We start from the raw sequence: 15,818 nt of genomic DNA on the forward strand, positions 1-15,818 counted from the left end.
TTTTGCGAAGGTTGTTTTTATTTTAAAGAGTACACATTCTAAGACTTGGATTACATGAGATGTTCGCGAGTCAGTAAGTGTCTCACATTGTTTTCTTCTATTAAAACTCAGGAAGTATTTAGTCATGTACCTGTGTGAATTTTATCAAAGACTGTTGTTTCTTTTGTCCAGTACTTGAAAGATTACTTAGATACAAAACAGACTAGTTGTGGAGCGTTCAACTTATGTGATGAGTGTGAAGCGTATTCCTAAACAGTGCATGTTTGGAGTATATTAAATCGTACCCTTTCGGGCATCAACTTGATTGTAGTAATTGTGCCTAACGACGGTATGACGCAATTACAAGCTTTAATTTTAAAACAGCTGATACAAAATTCTTTACTGCAAAATGACATTCGCACATAATACTCCGGTTTGTTTCTGTCGATTTTTCATGTAGATAATTTGTCCACTCTTAATCCGCATATTACTATCGAACTAAACTGTGGAACTGATGTTAGAATGTCCGTAATTACTGGAGAAATATGATACGTTGTTTATTTATGTTTGTTTGAAGTCGGGTTAAAACGTAAGGGAAAAGAGAATAAGCGTACGACTGCTCTCCGTTTACCTCTGTTATTAAATTAACATCCTCGGATAATGCAGCATGTGTAAGCACAGCACACCTTAGCTAAGGTAACATAAAGCAATCTGGCAACATTGTAGAGAAGCAATAATACTACCGTATTTACATTGATACACAGAGGTACTCTGCGTAAGGAGATTGACAGACCGAACTTCCATACAATAGTCAATTTAGAACTGGGAAAATTCCAAATTAGGATAGTGATGGCGTCACCGACCCAATCATCAATGTTCAGCGTGGCCATGAGGGTGGGACATCCGCTTTCGCGGAGTACTTTGTTCCAAACAATAAGCCATTTACAATACTAAGACTGGAAGAGGGTGGATGTTATGTTTTATAATCGATTCAAAGTAGAACTTGGGCAAGTAGGCCTGCGTGTGGATGAAATAAACGGAAAGTATCGGTACAAACCAAGTTCGTATTATCATCGGACTACTTGACGATGGGTTGGATTTTTATTTTAAAAGTTAGGAAAAACAATATTTACAAATGTAGTTCTGTTAAAAATTGGTGCTGTAAGTGTAAATATTACAAATAGCACCGTGGTTAAACGACTGCACCTCAAAGCACGATTGAGGAGCAGGTCCTTAATACTCGAAAATGTTTATTCTGGTGGAAGTTTGGTACAGCAAATACAAGACCCAGTGTTTTTAAGAAAAGAAAATAGGTCTCGTGAAGTCTGGTTTAGAAATACACTTTGTCTTACAGGTTACACTCATCATCCTGTTGAAACAGACTAGTAAAAAGTTGTTGTTGGTACGGCATATTTAGAGGCACTTTTTGTGAGCGGTTCGTTTTCCGCAATCTTGTTTGTTTGCATTTTAAGGGCGTATTTCTGTATCATGCACCATTTTAGCTATCAGGAAAAAATCAACAATCTGGACAGTTAATGTTTGAAAATTCCTATGGTTATACTATCGCACCAGCAGTCTTAATGTTGACAAGACAATATTTATGTTTCCAATTAACTACGAAATTTCTTCCTATCTAAAAGCGGAACCACTGTTGATCGTTCTGATGAAATTGAATCCCCTCCCCCCTTCTATTGGTCTGATCAAAACAGAACACTTCTCCGATAGAGACTTCGAATTCGTTCCAAACGTGAAAGGATTCATTGAAACGGTTATCTAAGCACTGGTACAGTTTGCTCAAATATTAACAAACATATACTAGCTATTAGAATTTGTTTTCCAACTACATAGAATTGGAACACAGCTATCATTGATCATGGGCTGCATTTAAGAACCTCTTTGCATTAATGCAGTAAGGTCCCAGAATGCTTCACAGGAGTATTCCACAAACAAACTTTTCACACTGACCCCCAATATCTCCCAATGTTACTCCATGATCATTTGCTAGGTCAAAGTTAAAAATTAAGAAGTCTGAGTTGAAAAGGGGAAAAGAGGCAGAGGTTTAGTTCAGGAATTCAGATGGTTAGATTTTTGACACCTGAAGACCCGATCAAATGATGGAATAATTTAAAATTTGGATTACCAAAATTTGTGAAGCATAGAAGGGTTTCAGAGGACATCACAGAATTAAGAAGAGGCACGTCCAGAGAAAATTCCTGGGTTTGAAATTTCTTTTATCCACGAATCTGTGTTGATCAGTAAGTACAAGGCTTCAGGTGAATGGAAATTAGGGCTTAGACTGCAGAGTTTTGACTTGACTGTTAGTAGAATGTGAAATGTTTGTGTGCTTCAGCTATACAAGGCATTAGTGGAACTATATCAGGAGAACAGTGTATGGTTTAGTCTACTGAGCTACAGAAGGATGTAAATGTGTTGGAAGCAGTCTAGTGAACCTTCACTCAACTAATGCCTGGTTTGGATGGGCCATCTTGTGAAGAAGATTGGACAACCCAGGCTTGTATCCACTAGAGTTTGGGGGCGGCACGGTGGCTCAGTGGTTAGCACTGCTGCCTCAGCAGCAGGGTCCCAGGCTGAATTCCAGCCTCGAGCGACTGTCTATGTGGAGTTGGCACATTCTCCCTGTGTCTGCGTGGGTTTCCTCCCACAGTCCAAAAATGTGCAGGTTAGGTGAATTGGCCATGCTAAATTGCCCATAGTGTGAGGTGCATTAGTCAGGGGGTTAGATACGGGGAATGGGTCTGGGTGGGTCACTCTTCGGAGGGTCAGTGTGGTCTTGTTGGGCCATAGGGCCTGTTTCCATACTGTAGGGAATCTAATCTAATATTAAAAAATGAGAGATGATTTGATTCGAAATGTAAGATCCTGAGGGGTCTTGACAGTGTGTTTGTAAAAAAATGTTTCCTTTTATTGAAAAATCTACAACCGGGGTCCCCCATTTAAGACGGATAGAAATTTCTTGTTTCTCTCAGGATTGAGTCTTTTTGCAACTCCCTCCCTCAAAAGTGAAAGCAAACTCTTTGAAACATTATTAAGCCTCAGGAAGATCGATTCTAGATAAGCAAGCGTGAAAGGTTCCTGAGGTAGATGGGATTGTAAAGTGATCGGATCAGCCATTGCCTTATTGAATGGCAGAACAAGCTTGAGGAACTGAGTGGTCTATTCCTGTATTATTTTCTTTTTTCAAAATAGTTGAGTTGAGGTAACTAAAACATGGATGAGCATTTCTGCAGTAGATAGTGGAGGTGGGGAAAAGTTGTGCAATGTTGGATATGAAATGGGCAAAATTAGAGATGGAATGGATGTGTGGGTGGGAGTTCATCTCTGATTCAGATATAACGTCAAAATTGCAAACAATCTTTTTCCTCTTTTGGTCTTCCCAGTATTTCATTGGAAGATTCTGCTTTTCTAGTACTAGGTGTTGGTTAAGTTCTCCTAGAGCTTGGAGACAGAGGGTTCAAAGGAGGTAATGATGACAGTTATTTTTCAACAGCTTAAATGCTCATGCTTTTTGCTGCTGAGTCAAAATATGGATAGAGGGATCCCAGGTTAGATTCTTTGGCAACAGGGAATAATGGTGCAGATCAAGAAGATAAAGCTATTTCTTGTGATTGACTGACTGACTGGAAATAGGCATGCAATCCTACCCAGCTAGGTGTTGAGGAGAATGTTGTGGTCAGCTGTAAAAAGCTGCAGACAAGGAGGAAAAAATTCATTTTCTTCACAGCCTTTGTTTTTCTTAGTTCTGGAGTTAAAGCTATCCAAAGCGTAAAGATTAATTCATAAGTATAGGTTTATTTTTCAAAAGATATTTTGGTATAGGATATTCATACTATCACAAGAGTAAAGCTAAGACAATACATAGTCTTAATGTTTGATATCCAATTTACATTTATGGTAAGTCAAAGCTGTTCCATTACAATTGTCAACAGTAAACTCACTCCTGTCTACATCCCTTGTTTGATAACAAAGCACAAATCTCAAAAGACAAGAATGGTCATACAGCCAGTGTAAATATAGAAATCTACTACACTGCTGTCAGCCTAGAACAATTGCATCACTTTGTCTCCACCACTGCATTCTGAATATCCAGATATTGATTCTGTCTAGCAAGAGAAAGTATATCCTTATATTAATCACCACCATATTTTGCCACTTTATATTTGCTTCCTTGACCTGAAGCCATGTGTTAACCTAAGCTGCAAATTTACCTTTTCTATTCATTGTATTTTACGTAGTTACATGAGCTCTTCTCATTTTTGCTTCATTTCAAGGCAAAGAACGAATTATAGTGAGTTTGTGCATCCTTGTAACTCATTTGCAAAACTCTATATAAAGCATTGAAGGTCACTGCAAAAGACTGAAAGGGGTGAAACCCTTTACTGTATAAAACATTTTTGTGACAAACAATGCTGGAGAAACATAGCAGATCCGGCATTTGTGAAAAGAAAAAGTTAATTTTTCTGAGTCCAGTAAGACACTCCAGCATTCTGAAGAACTATTCTGAACTAAATGCAAACTCTGTTTCTCACTGTAGAGATGTGGCCAGACTTGTTGAGTTTCTCCAGCATTATTCAGACTTTCAGTAGGTGCATTATTTTAACTATTATTTCTTTTGTGATAAAGAGGAACTTCAGCTATTTGCCATTGAGTGCACTCACACTTCCACCCTCTTCTTTCCTTCCTCCTTAATTGCTTAACATTTCAATTAGACCAATGTATAGTAGTATTATGATCAGTATTTCAGTTGGGAGAGTGTTATACTGAAGATCTCAAGGTCCCTGGTTTGTTCCCATTGTGGCAAAGTGCAGTGTTTGGAATCTTGTAGTACAGTGTTCCTACCTCTGGACAAGGAGGTCCAGGTTCAAGTCCTGAAAGTGTCATAACATGTGAAAACAAGTTCATTAAAAATAACTTCAATAGCACTGACTACTGCCATACTAGTTTGAAAACACCTTATTTGGTCTGAATTTTTTTGAAGTTAACCAGACTCTGGACTGGTTAATACTTTTGGATGGGAGACCATCTGAGAATGCCAGAGGCATTTAAGTTTTTGAGGGTCTTATGGGACCGTGATACTATACCTATCTCTGGGGCCAGATAGTCTGCTTTCAAGTTCCACCTGCTTCAAAAATGTTATAACATGTCTAAACAAGTTGATTAAAAAAAATCTATGATAGCACTGGGGTAAAGACACTTTTTGTAACTTAACAAGAACTGGTTGAACAGCTGCTGTTTTTCTCATGTATTCCTTTTAAAAACACTCATCATGTTTCTGTAATTAGAAAACTTGAAATTTTATAAGCAATTCAGAAGGTTTTTGATATTCCCTACATTGCTAAATGAACATGCTGTCTGCTTTCAAATGCCACCATCTAACTGCTGTTTATTGCCGGTCTACTCTGGGTAACCTTTGACATAGCTGAGCTTGCTAACTAATGAACCGGTTTCCAATCTCCCTTTCCTCTCCAAAGCCCTCAAACATGCTGTCAACTCAAATTCATGCCCATTTATCCTAGAACTCTGAATCTCTCCAAGTTTCTCCCCCTGCCACAACACTGAAATAGCTCTCAATGTCATAAATTTTGTCTTGTGACAGTGACAATAATGGCAATTCTTTTTCTACATGTCTACAACATTTTATATTTTGAACACACTAGCTTCCTTCAAAGCATGGCCGTTTTTCCAATTCAGAAAACGGCACCCCAAAGCAGTTATGAATGAAGTCCAAGTCCTATAGCAAGGAGACCGGCCCTTTGGCTCAAACTGGTCCATGCAAACCAAAATGTCCATCAGCTAACCCCATTTTCCTGTACTTGGCCCATATCCTTCTAAACCTTTCCTATCCATGTTTTTGTCCAAATGCCTTTTTAAATGTTGTTAGTATACCTGCCTCAACCACTTCTGCTGGCAACTCATTCCACATGCATATCATGCTGTGTTTTTCTTTATTTAAAAAAAAAAGTTGCCCTTCAGGTTCCCTTTTATTCTTTCCCTTCTAATCTTAAACTGACATCCTCTAGTGCTTGATTCCTCAACCCTGGGAAAAAGACGGAGTGCATTCACCCTATCCATGCCTCTCATTATTTTATACACTTCTATAAGATCTCCTTCTTTGTTTTCTACACTCCAAAGAAAGTCCTAGTTTGTCTGACCTCTCCCTATATCTCAAATCCTTGAGTTCTGGCAACATCCTTGTAAATTTCTTCTGCACTCCTTCCAGTTTAATAACCTTCCTATAGCAAGGTGACCAAAACTGAACGCAATACTCCCAAGTGTGACCCCACAAAGACTTGTACAATTGCAACATAACTTCCCAACTCCCTGACTGAAGGCCAGTGTGCCAAAGGCCTCCTTCACTGCCCTGTCTACCTGTGACTCTACTTTCAGAACTGTGAACCCGAATACCAAGGTCCCTCTGTTCCACTGCACTCCTTAAGGCCCTACCATTCACCATGGAACTCTTACCTTGATTTGACTTTCCAAAATGCAAGACCTCACACCGATCTATATTCATCTCCATTTTCTATTTCTTGGCCCATTTCCCCAGCTGATCAAGGTTCTGCTGCAATTTCTGACAATCTTCCTCACTGTCCCACAATATCTCCAATTTTAGTGGCATCTTCAAACTTTCTAATCAGGCCTTGTACATTATCATCCAAATCATTGATAGATAACAAACCGTAATGGGCCCACACCAAACCCTGAGAACTTCACTAGTCACAGGCCTCTAGTCCGACAAACATCCTTCCACTACTACTCTCTGCTTCCTACCACCAAGTGAATTGTGTATCCAATTTGCCAGCTCCTCCTGGATTCTGTGCTCTAACCTTCTTGAGCAGCCTACTATGTGAAACCTTATCAAAGGCCTTACTGAAATCCATACAGACTGGGACTAATGCCCTGCCATTGTCAACCTTCCTGGTCACTTCATCAAAGAACTCTAACAAACAGTTCTGTATAGGATTCAACATTCTACCATCTAATCTCGTCACTTTTTAAAGTTCTGCTATTCATGTTCTAACCCATACCTTGTGTTCATTGACCTAGACTAGTTTCCCCCGAGCAATGCCTTTTACTAATAAAATGCTATTTTTTTCCCCTGAAATCACTTCCTCATCTCAATCCTTCAAGTCTCAGTAATTTCCTTGAACCTTACAACTTGAGATATGAGAGTTGTTCAATTGGCGACAATGTCTTCAGCTTCCAAGGCCCAAAATTCTGGAAGCCACTGCTTTTTTGCTTTTTAAGATGTACCTTAAGCCTTGCTACTAACAGAGACTTTAGTCATTGGCCTTAATATTTCCTTCTGGCTCCAGGTTTGTTTATTATTCTTTCTGTAAAGAGCTTCAGATATTTCACTAATGTTAATGGTTCTAGTTACATGTTGTTAGTGACTAGCTTTAGTGTCAGAATCATAGAATGACTGGAGCCCTCAAGCTTTCAACCCATCCTGTCTGCTGGCTATTTGCTAAAGCAACTCTGCCATCCCCAATTTCCCTCCCTTTTCCTAAACCTTGCAGATTTTGTCTTTGGGTACTAATCCATTTTATTTTAAAAGCAATGATTAAATTAGTTACCACCACACTAAGTGCAGTTCAGATCCTAACCACTTGGTTGTATTTTTTTTAATTGTTTCTTGAGTTGCGTTTGTTATTTTCTTCAATTGCTATCCTTTGGTTCTTGATCCTTCTGCCATTGAAAACCGTTTGTCTCTATCTAACCTTAGAAACCTCATGGCTCTCATTTTTCTTCCTTCTTACTATTTAAATTGCCATAGATGATTTTTGGATTCCCCTTTCTGATAGCTCCCTCTTATTTTGTTTCTTCTTAGTTTCTTTTTCATATCCCCCCTGAACTTTCAATATTCTGCCTGTTTCTCACTTAGTGTCATCCTGAGACCTGTCATACATGTCATTTTCTGCTTCGCCTGTCATGCAATGAGTTTTGGTATTGGTTGTCTTTCCTTTCTCTCTCCTCAGTTTTTGAGAATTTATTTCCAATGCAGCCCATTAGTTTGTTACAGCCATGCCTGGCAATATTTGATTCCAATTTACCTTGTCCAGGTCTAATCTCACCCCAATGAAATTGGTCCTTTTCCAATTGAATATCTTTAAACTACAGTTGCTCCTTGTCCTTTCAATAGTGAGCCACAATACTATGATCACAGTTCCCCAAACATTGCTCTGATCTCTTGACCCACCTCACTTCCCAGATTCAAATCTAGCAATGCTTCTATCTGTGTTGGCCTGAAAACATAATGATCAAAAGAACATGCTACCAAATGCACTTCAGAAGCTTTCTTCTGTTCCCTTTACAGTATATTACCATCCTAATCTACTCAAATAGTGCTCCTATACTACTAACTTTTTCCTGCAAATTCACACTTCTGCTTTTTCCTATTGGTGACCAATAGAATACAAGCAGGAGTGTAATTGTACCTTGCTTCTCAACTGAAACCAATTGTAACCATATTGACACCATTGTCAGTACTAACGCTCCTCTTAGTTCTGGTTTCCTGAAGTAGAAACTATTCCCTCAGAGCAATGATAACTTGTTTTTAATATGTTTATAAATGGAATTTACAACTACTAACCTCAAGCTTTCAATTTAATTATCAAATTCACATTGGGTCAAGTGTAGCATTTTGAATCCTGTTGACTTCTGTCCTGATAAGTGGTGATTAGGACTTTAACAGTCCAGCATGATGCTCCACTGGACATAAATGTAGCTGGACACAATCCCTGGAATTGTAAAGAATGTGTAGCATTAACTACTATGTTCATATAAAATGATTACAGTCGGTTTTATATTGTTACCTTAGTCTGTTGACTAGCATGTGAATATTTCGACCACTTGGGTCAAAGAATAGTTTTGCCCATACCGATTTATTATGCAAGTGTGACTCAACTAGTCCCACTCCCATGTACCATCCTAGAAGCCATGCCATTTTGTTTCCTTTTGAGTGCCTATTCACTGCACATTTGAAGCCACTGGTGGACATCGTACATGCAATGCATTCTTAGGCCCTAACCATTTGCTGTGTGTTTTTTCTCTTCCCAAAAAGACTAATTTCCTCAAGCAGTCTTTTTGTTCATTTACCAATCATCTTAAATCCACATCCTTGAATTCTTGTTCCATTTGAAAGTACAAATAGTTTCTCTCCATTTATTTAGCTGAGACCCTGCATGATATTGAACACCCATCACGTCTCTAAAGCATTCCAAAATTACTAAATGTTCTAGGGGCAAAAGGTGGAAAGAAAATAAATATACAACAAATATCACTAGATGACAGTGCTTGGGAAATGACTACAACTAAAGACCAATAAGCCCCAAACCTGGTGTAGTACATTCTAGGATATTAAAGGAACTAGCTACAGAGATAGTGAATACCTTGATAGTAATCTTCTAGTAATCCTTAGATCAGGAAAAATCCCAGAATATTGGAAAACTGCAAATGTAAACTTTTTCTTATAAGATAGTTATTGGCCAATTAGTTTAACTTCTATTTTTGGGAAAATGTGAGTCTGTTAAAGGATGAAATAGCAGAGCATTTAGAAATACAAAACATTGATTAAGCAGATTCACCATTGCTTCATGAAGAAGAAATCATGCCTGACAAATTTACTAAAAGTCTTTTGAGGAGACAGCAAACAGGATGGATAGAGTGCAAGCAGTGGATATAATATTTGGCTTTTCATAACTCATTTAATAAGGTACCATACAATTATTTAATAAGCTAAGATTAGGGTCCCTGGTGTTGAAGGTAGCATGGCTAGATGACTGGCTAAGTAATGGATTTGAGATAAAGGAGACACTTTCAGGGTGGCAGTCCTTAACTAGCGGTGTGCCACTGATCAGCATTGGGGCCACAATTATTTACTATATAAATCAAATTATTTGAAAAATATGAAGTGGTGCACTTTGGTAGGAAGGTGAAGATTACTTAAATGGAGAAAGACTGCAGGAATGCAACAGAACAAAGTATTTGGGAGTCTTCATCCATAAATCACAAAAAGCTAGCATCCAAGTTCAACTACTATTGGGAAGGCAAATGGAATGTTGGCCTTATTTCAAAAGGAATGGAGTATAAAAGCAGAAGTTTTGCTAAAACTACACAACCCATTAGTCAGACTCCAGCTGGAATACGAACAATTTTGGGCCCCTTTTTCTAAGATGCTGGCAATGGAAGGCAGGTTCAGGGAAGATTTCCTAGACTGATGCCAGTTGTGGAGGGATTTCTTGAAGTCAGATAGATTGAGTCTGTACATTTTGGAAAACAAAACAATGAGGCACCCTTATTGAATACACAAGATTCTTGGGTCCCTTGATAGGATAGATGCGGAAGAATTGTTTGCCCTTGTGGAGATGTTTATAAAGCAGAGAGCATTATATCAGAATAGGGGCTTATGTATTTTAAAATGTGAGGAATTTCTTGTCAGGGGATGGGTGTTTGTGAATTTGTGGAATTCTTTATCGCAGAAGGCTGTCAACTGAGTCCCTAGATAATATTTAGGGCTGAGAGCGTTTTTAAAAAGAAACTGTATCTAGGGTTATGGGGGAAAAGGTAGGAAAGTGAAGTTGGTGAATTGAGATCAGTCATGAATGACAGAGCAGACTTGATGGACTGAATGGCCTACTTCTGCTTCTATAATCTTACGGTCTAACCCACCTCTTCTCCTGTATATCTGCGCAACTGTTCCCCCCCACCAACCATTTTCATAGGTGGGTGACTGCAAAGAAACTCTTGCTAATATTGTTAGGGTTTGAATGCATTTGTGTGAAAAAATGCAAATCTTTCACCAGTGAAGTCAACATGCTATATAGTTTTAATGCACTTTGTCAGTTGGAGAAAATTATAGTTTTTAAACTTGTTCTTTACTTTAGTGACCAAGCTGACTGAGTTCCAACTTTTTTTTTTAAATGACTCGCCAAATACAATAAGCAATCAAATCACTTAGTTGTGAGGGCACATTTGTCATTGATAATTTACCCACAATCATCTGCCACAAATTAACTTTAGAAAAGGAGTTCATTCCATGCCCTCTCTCTTTCCCACCCCCACTTTTTAATAAAAATTGTTTGTGTATAATTTAATCTGGTACTGTGTTTGTGAAGTAGCACAGAGTTGTGGACAATTTATGAAAACAATGGCTAAATAAAAAATGTTTTTAACTACAGCAACAGTAGGGCTCTAAAATTAAATTTCCATTCAGGTAAATGGAGAAATTGATTTTTAAATCTAGAATTGTTTCAGTGATCAGATTTCGCAGGAAATTCTCGATGGTGCAATGGTGTCCCACTGGAGGCATAGGTGCTCATACTTCAGCCAATGGACCACAACCAACTGAATTGTCAAAAAGTTCTTTACCCTGATAATTTAGTTCTATTCATGCTTTGAATAAGTGTAGATCTTTCAGAGGTGATTTTTTTTACCCTATTGAATAAATCCTATTCAGACTACCAATATTGAGCTGTAGCAACAACTGAAATAGGCTAATTCAACTAAAACAGATTTTAAATTTTCTATATAATCCAAGGTTCCATGGTACACGTTATCCAGATGAATGTGGGCAAGGAAATAACTAACACTTTCTGCAAACGTTTAGGACCCCTGGTCTTTGCTCAAAAGATTTCAGCAATCTGGCAATGTAAACACTGGAAGTCATTTCTTCTAGCCCACTGGCAACAAATAACCTACATCCTGGTAGCCACTTTCAGATTATTAGCACTTCAAGATTTGCAGTAAGACAGTTGTTTTCAGAGGGTTACCCGTCTCTTAATAAGTTACTTGATCTCTTGCCTTACCTCAGTGATGCCACTCTATTCAGATGGTTGGTAGGGCTCATGATTACAGATGGTCATCCTAGTCGATACAGTAAAAGATTGCAAGTCTGAATCATTCTGGAGACCCCAATAGTCCAAGTTTCCCATGACTACAAACAATGTTTTTCATATTTTCGCAATTGTTGAGTGGTACCCACAAACTCCAGATGCATACCAAATACACGGAGGCAGAAGTGGAGCCACAGGTACAAGCTTCGAGATCTTTCCTAAATGATACACTAAACACCGGGAAGTTTGACAGAACCTCCACGGACGAAGGGTTGGGGGAATATCGGGGAATGAACTAGTTAATCGCCATCTAAAATAACGCACCAATCTAATTCATTGACGCCAACCTTTATTGCGAGTACGAAACGGATCAGGACTGCGTACTTGTAAATATTCATCAGAAACATAATAGAGCCCTTTTTAAACCCCAAAAAAAAGAAAGCCAACAGACCTGCAAAGACGAGGGCCAGTTGGGTAAATTCAATGTGAAACTCGGCGCAATTGGTGTATTGCTGAATCGTTCGGACTTGGTATGGTTTGAAGAAGTGGTCGTCATTGGAGTGAATGTCAGCGCGGTGAGAAGTTGGAGGGAGGGAGGGAAACTGGTGGCGGAGCTTATTTTGTGATGTGAAGAACCGTTGGCCGAGTGGCGGCGGCGGCAACTTGCGCCGCTGCCGTTGGAGCCCAATTTCAAACTATCAGCGCGAGGAGCTGCTATTACCCATCATGCCGCGTACCTTCCCCACCCCTCCCCCGCTACTAACGAATTTGAGTCGAATCTCGGTTTTCGGCGCCATTTTCGACTGAAGCGAAAAAAACACAGCAGCAGCAGCACTACATGCAGATTGCATAGGATGAAGAGCAGCAGAGTAGACAATACTGAGGAGGGTCGAAGAGAGACGGGAAGAAGTAATGAGGCGAGAGGGACAGAAAAAGCGAGGAAGGTTAATGCTGAAGTCAAGCCGCTCACACACAGGTAAAAGCAGCTTGGATACTGATAACTCCGGCGGTAACCAAGGGGACCTTGCTCTCTTTCTATCTTTAACCCCCACCTCAAATAATTAATCCAGTATAAGAGGAGCAAAAGGATAAACGTAGCATATCCCCTGCCCAGTGTGGAATGAGCAGGTTTGTTTTTTTTTCTTTCCTGTCTTGTCAGTTGGCACTTTTTAAAAGAAGTTTTGAGCGGGACGCGTCTCTTTCCTCCTTCGCTGTCCTCCGGCACCCCCTAAAGTTTGTTTTCATTTACTCCTTGTCCAGAGAGGGAGGAAAAAAAACAATAGGGTGTCTGAAAGGGGAAAGTGGGACTTGAACGGTTGAATCCGGTGGCTTGTCGCAACGAATGACTGCGGAGTTATAATTGGTGCAATGTTTAAAAATTGGCAACGCGATAATGGGGAGATGCGCACAAATATAGCTGATTCTGGGGAAAGTTATTTTTTATATTGTATGTGACAGTGCGAGGCGATCTCGAACTCCCACAGTTTCCTACTTGGTCAAATGCCACCTTCTTTCACCCCCCCCCCCCCAACCAAATACACGTTATCATTTCTCTCGGAAGTCAGTCCCGCTTGGTAAGTGTTTTGAAATTTTCAGGGCGGCATCAAGACTAATCTTAAATGTGTCGATGTATAATTTAGTCTGATGTTAACCGGGGGGGGCGGACGAACTGGGTTTCCCAGCCGCCCGGCTACAGTAAGTACAGTACGGCGACCATTGGCGTTTACCGCAAGTAACCAGGCACCAGCCTCTCCTTCGGGGTCACAACTTTCGCTCTTTTTCCCCCCCTCGCCCCTTTCTGGGTAAGCTCAGTTCTTCAGAACCCCTCGTTCCAAAAAATGAAACTGCATTTTAAAACCATCCCTCAGCTTTCATCGGGCTTTAGAGGGGGAGAGAGAGAGAGGCTTTTATTGCGAGGATAGTTCGCGATCCGAGGTACCTGTCTAGTAACATTCATTTATTTTCGCTATAACTCCAAATGTCAAGACCGCCGATTCATCTGAAATATTCTCCTCCAACACCAGCCCCCCCCCCCCCCCCCCAGTAACCATGAATAAATGTCAGCCTTTTTGTATTTTTCCCACCCAGTCCCTACACTTATTTTCTCGAAACTTTTAGTGGATTTTTATTTTAAATGGGGTGAGTTAGAAGTTTCAATTTTTATTTGGAATTAATTTTAGACACTTCGTGACATTTAGATTGCGAGAATAACGGTATTTGAGTAAACTTTTTTTTTCCTCGCTGGCGTGGGCGCAAATGAGTATGTGTACGTATGAAATCTTTGACTCGCAAAAAAACCGTTATTGGCTGATGTCTGAGATGGATTAGAGTAGTTTTATGGGGATGAAATATAGAAAAGAAATGTAACGTGTGGCAGTAAGCAGACTGTTACTGAAAGCTGATGACCCAGTCATGTGAAATCTGAAGTAAATTTGCTTTTAATAATGTATGGTAACAATTGTGAAATGCAATTAATTATTTTGCATGTTGCCCACGGTTAAGTAATTCTTAGGGCGCTTGAAAGAAAAATGTATCAAATTTAGTTTTTTATAAATGTCCGCTGAAAAAGCTAAATGTGGATCATTGTCGACGTTTCAGATATACTTGGGTTTTAAAATGTTGCCCCCGAATAAGACCGTAAAATGGGTGTCGTTGTACGTGGGCTTAAACCTTTTGAAGTAATTTCTTCAATGTATTTACAGTATTTGAACAATTGCTATATAAAAACACTTTGCTTACACCTATTGAAAAGGTTTGCGACAGAAAACTGAGCAGTATTAAAAATGTAGTTACACTTGCTAAGGATAATTTGAGTCCAACTTATTCCAAATGTGTTCATCTGTAGTAGGTCAAGGCCACTGGTGATAAAACTCAATCAGTACATCGTGAAGTTGGAATGGTGCTGTTCCCTTTACTGTCTTCCCAAGTTTCTGCATGTAGTTTAAGTTACAGCATTAATGCACAGGGTTTTCTGAAGAATATACTGTATTCCTCTAGTCATAGCAAAATAAAACAGTCCTTCAAAAAAACGTTTAGGACAAAGTGTGCAATCAGTATTTGGGCATTATTAGCTATGCTGTGCTTTATTTTGCTTTAATTTAAAAAAACGGGAAAGTAGCATGAAATAGTTTGTTTGTCAGGAAGACTACAGACATATAGTTTAGTAATTATGCCTATTGCTGCAGCTTACAATCATCTAGATAATTTTAATGTCAAAACAGCCACAGGTAATCAAACTGTTGTTAAAATATTGTACCTATTTGTATTATGCAACAGTGATAACTTTTCCTAGACAGTATATTCATTTTGACAAACCATCACTCTATTTTCCTTGCATAACACCAGTCTGAATCAAAGTGAGACTTACCAGAATGACTAAATGATATGAAGATAGGCTTGTTATTAAAGAATCCTACAGTGTGTTAAATAATGTAAAATTTTCTAGGATATCTTCTAAATATGCTATTTAGTGGAGCCACAAAATACATAAGCTCAATGAGTTAACTTGCATGCTTAACATCAACCTGAGCTACAAATTTTCTCAAAAATCACTGACATAAATTATTTTCTGTAAGTAATTTTTGTTTGTGTAAAAGAAAGTCAGTGAAAAACTTACTTATGCACATCATTGTGTTTTTGACCCAAATGTCATAGATTACTAATTAGCACAGGGACATCTAAAATTATTGCTTGGCAAGCTTCAGAAATGGAAGTTGTTGTCAATTCTAAAGGAAGCCTACATGATGGCCTTCTAATCTCCTGTTGACTAAAGCTGAAGGTAGTGAGCTGTGCCTCCCAGCCATCTCAACAGAAGTCGTAATTGGAAGGTTGCAGAAACAATCTTAAGAAAATTATTAGGTAGCTTACTGTTATGAATCAGTTATTATTGTAAGCTATTGAAAGATTGCAATTGAAATTATATCAATGATGAGATAACTTAAGAATGATGTGTATGCTATACTGAAACATTGGCAAAAATTACGGTTG

The 15,818-nt window shown here is 38.9% G+C and overlaps 1 long non-coding RNA gene across 3 annotated transcripts in view; it reads right to left on the minus strand.

Moving 5' to 3' along the window:
* LOC140486005 (uncharacterized) overlaps positions 1 to 13,059 on the minus strand; it is a 52,219-nt gene extending 39,160 nt beyond the window's left edge. Inside the window, exons 1-3 of one of the 3 annotated variants that reach the window (XR_011962498.1) lie at positions 12,283 to 13,059; positions 11,805 to 11,862; positions 8,591 to 8,738 (exon numbers count right to left, since the gene is read on the minus strand). This is a non-coding gene — a long non-coding RNA (uncharacterized lncRNA). The remainder of the gene's footprint in view (positions 1 to 8,590; positions 8,739 to 11,804; positions 11,863 to 12,282) is intronic. The other 2 variants (XR_011962496.1, XR_011962497.1) reach the window with 2 other exon arrangements.
* Positions 13,060 to 15,818: the final 2,759 nt, after the last annotated feature.

Source organism: Chiloscyllium punctatum, chromosome 15 (genome assembly GCF_047496795.1).
Source record: "Chiloscyllium punctatum isolate Juve2018m chromosome 15, sChiPun1.3, whole genome shotgun sequence".
Taxonomy (NCBI): Eukaryota; Metazoa; Chordata; class Chondrichthyes; order Orectolobiformes; family Hemiscylliidae; genus Chiloscyllium; species Chiloscyllium punctatum.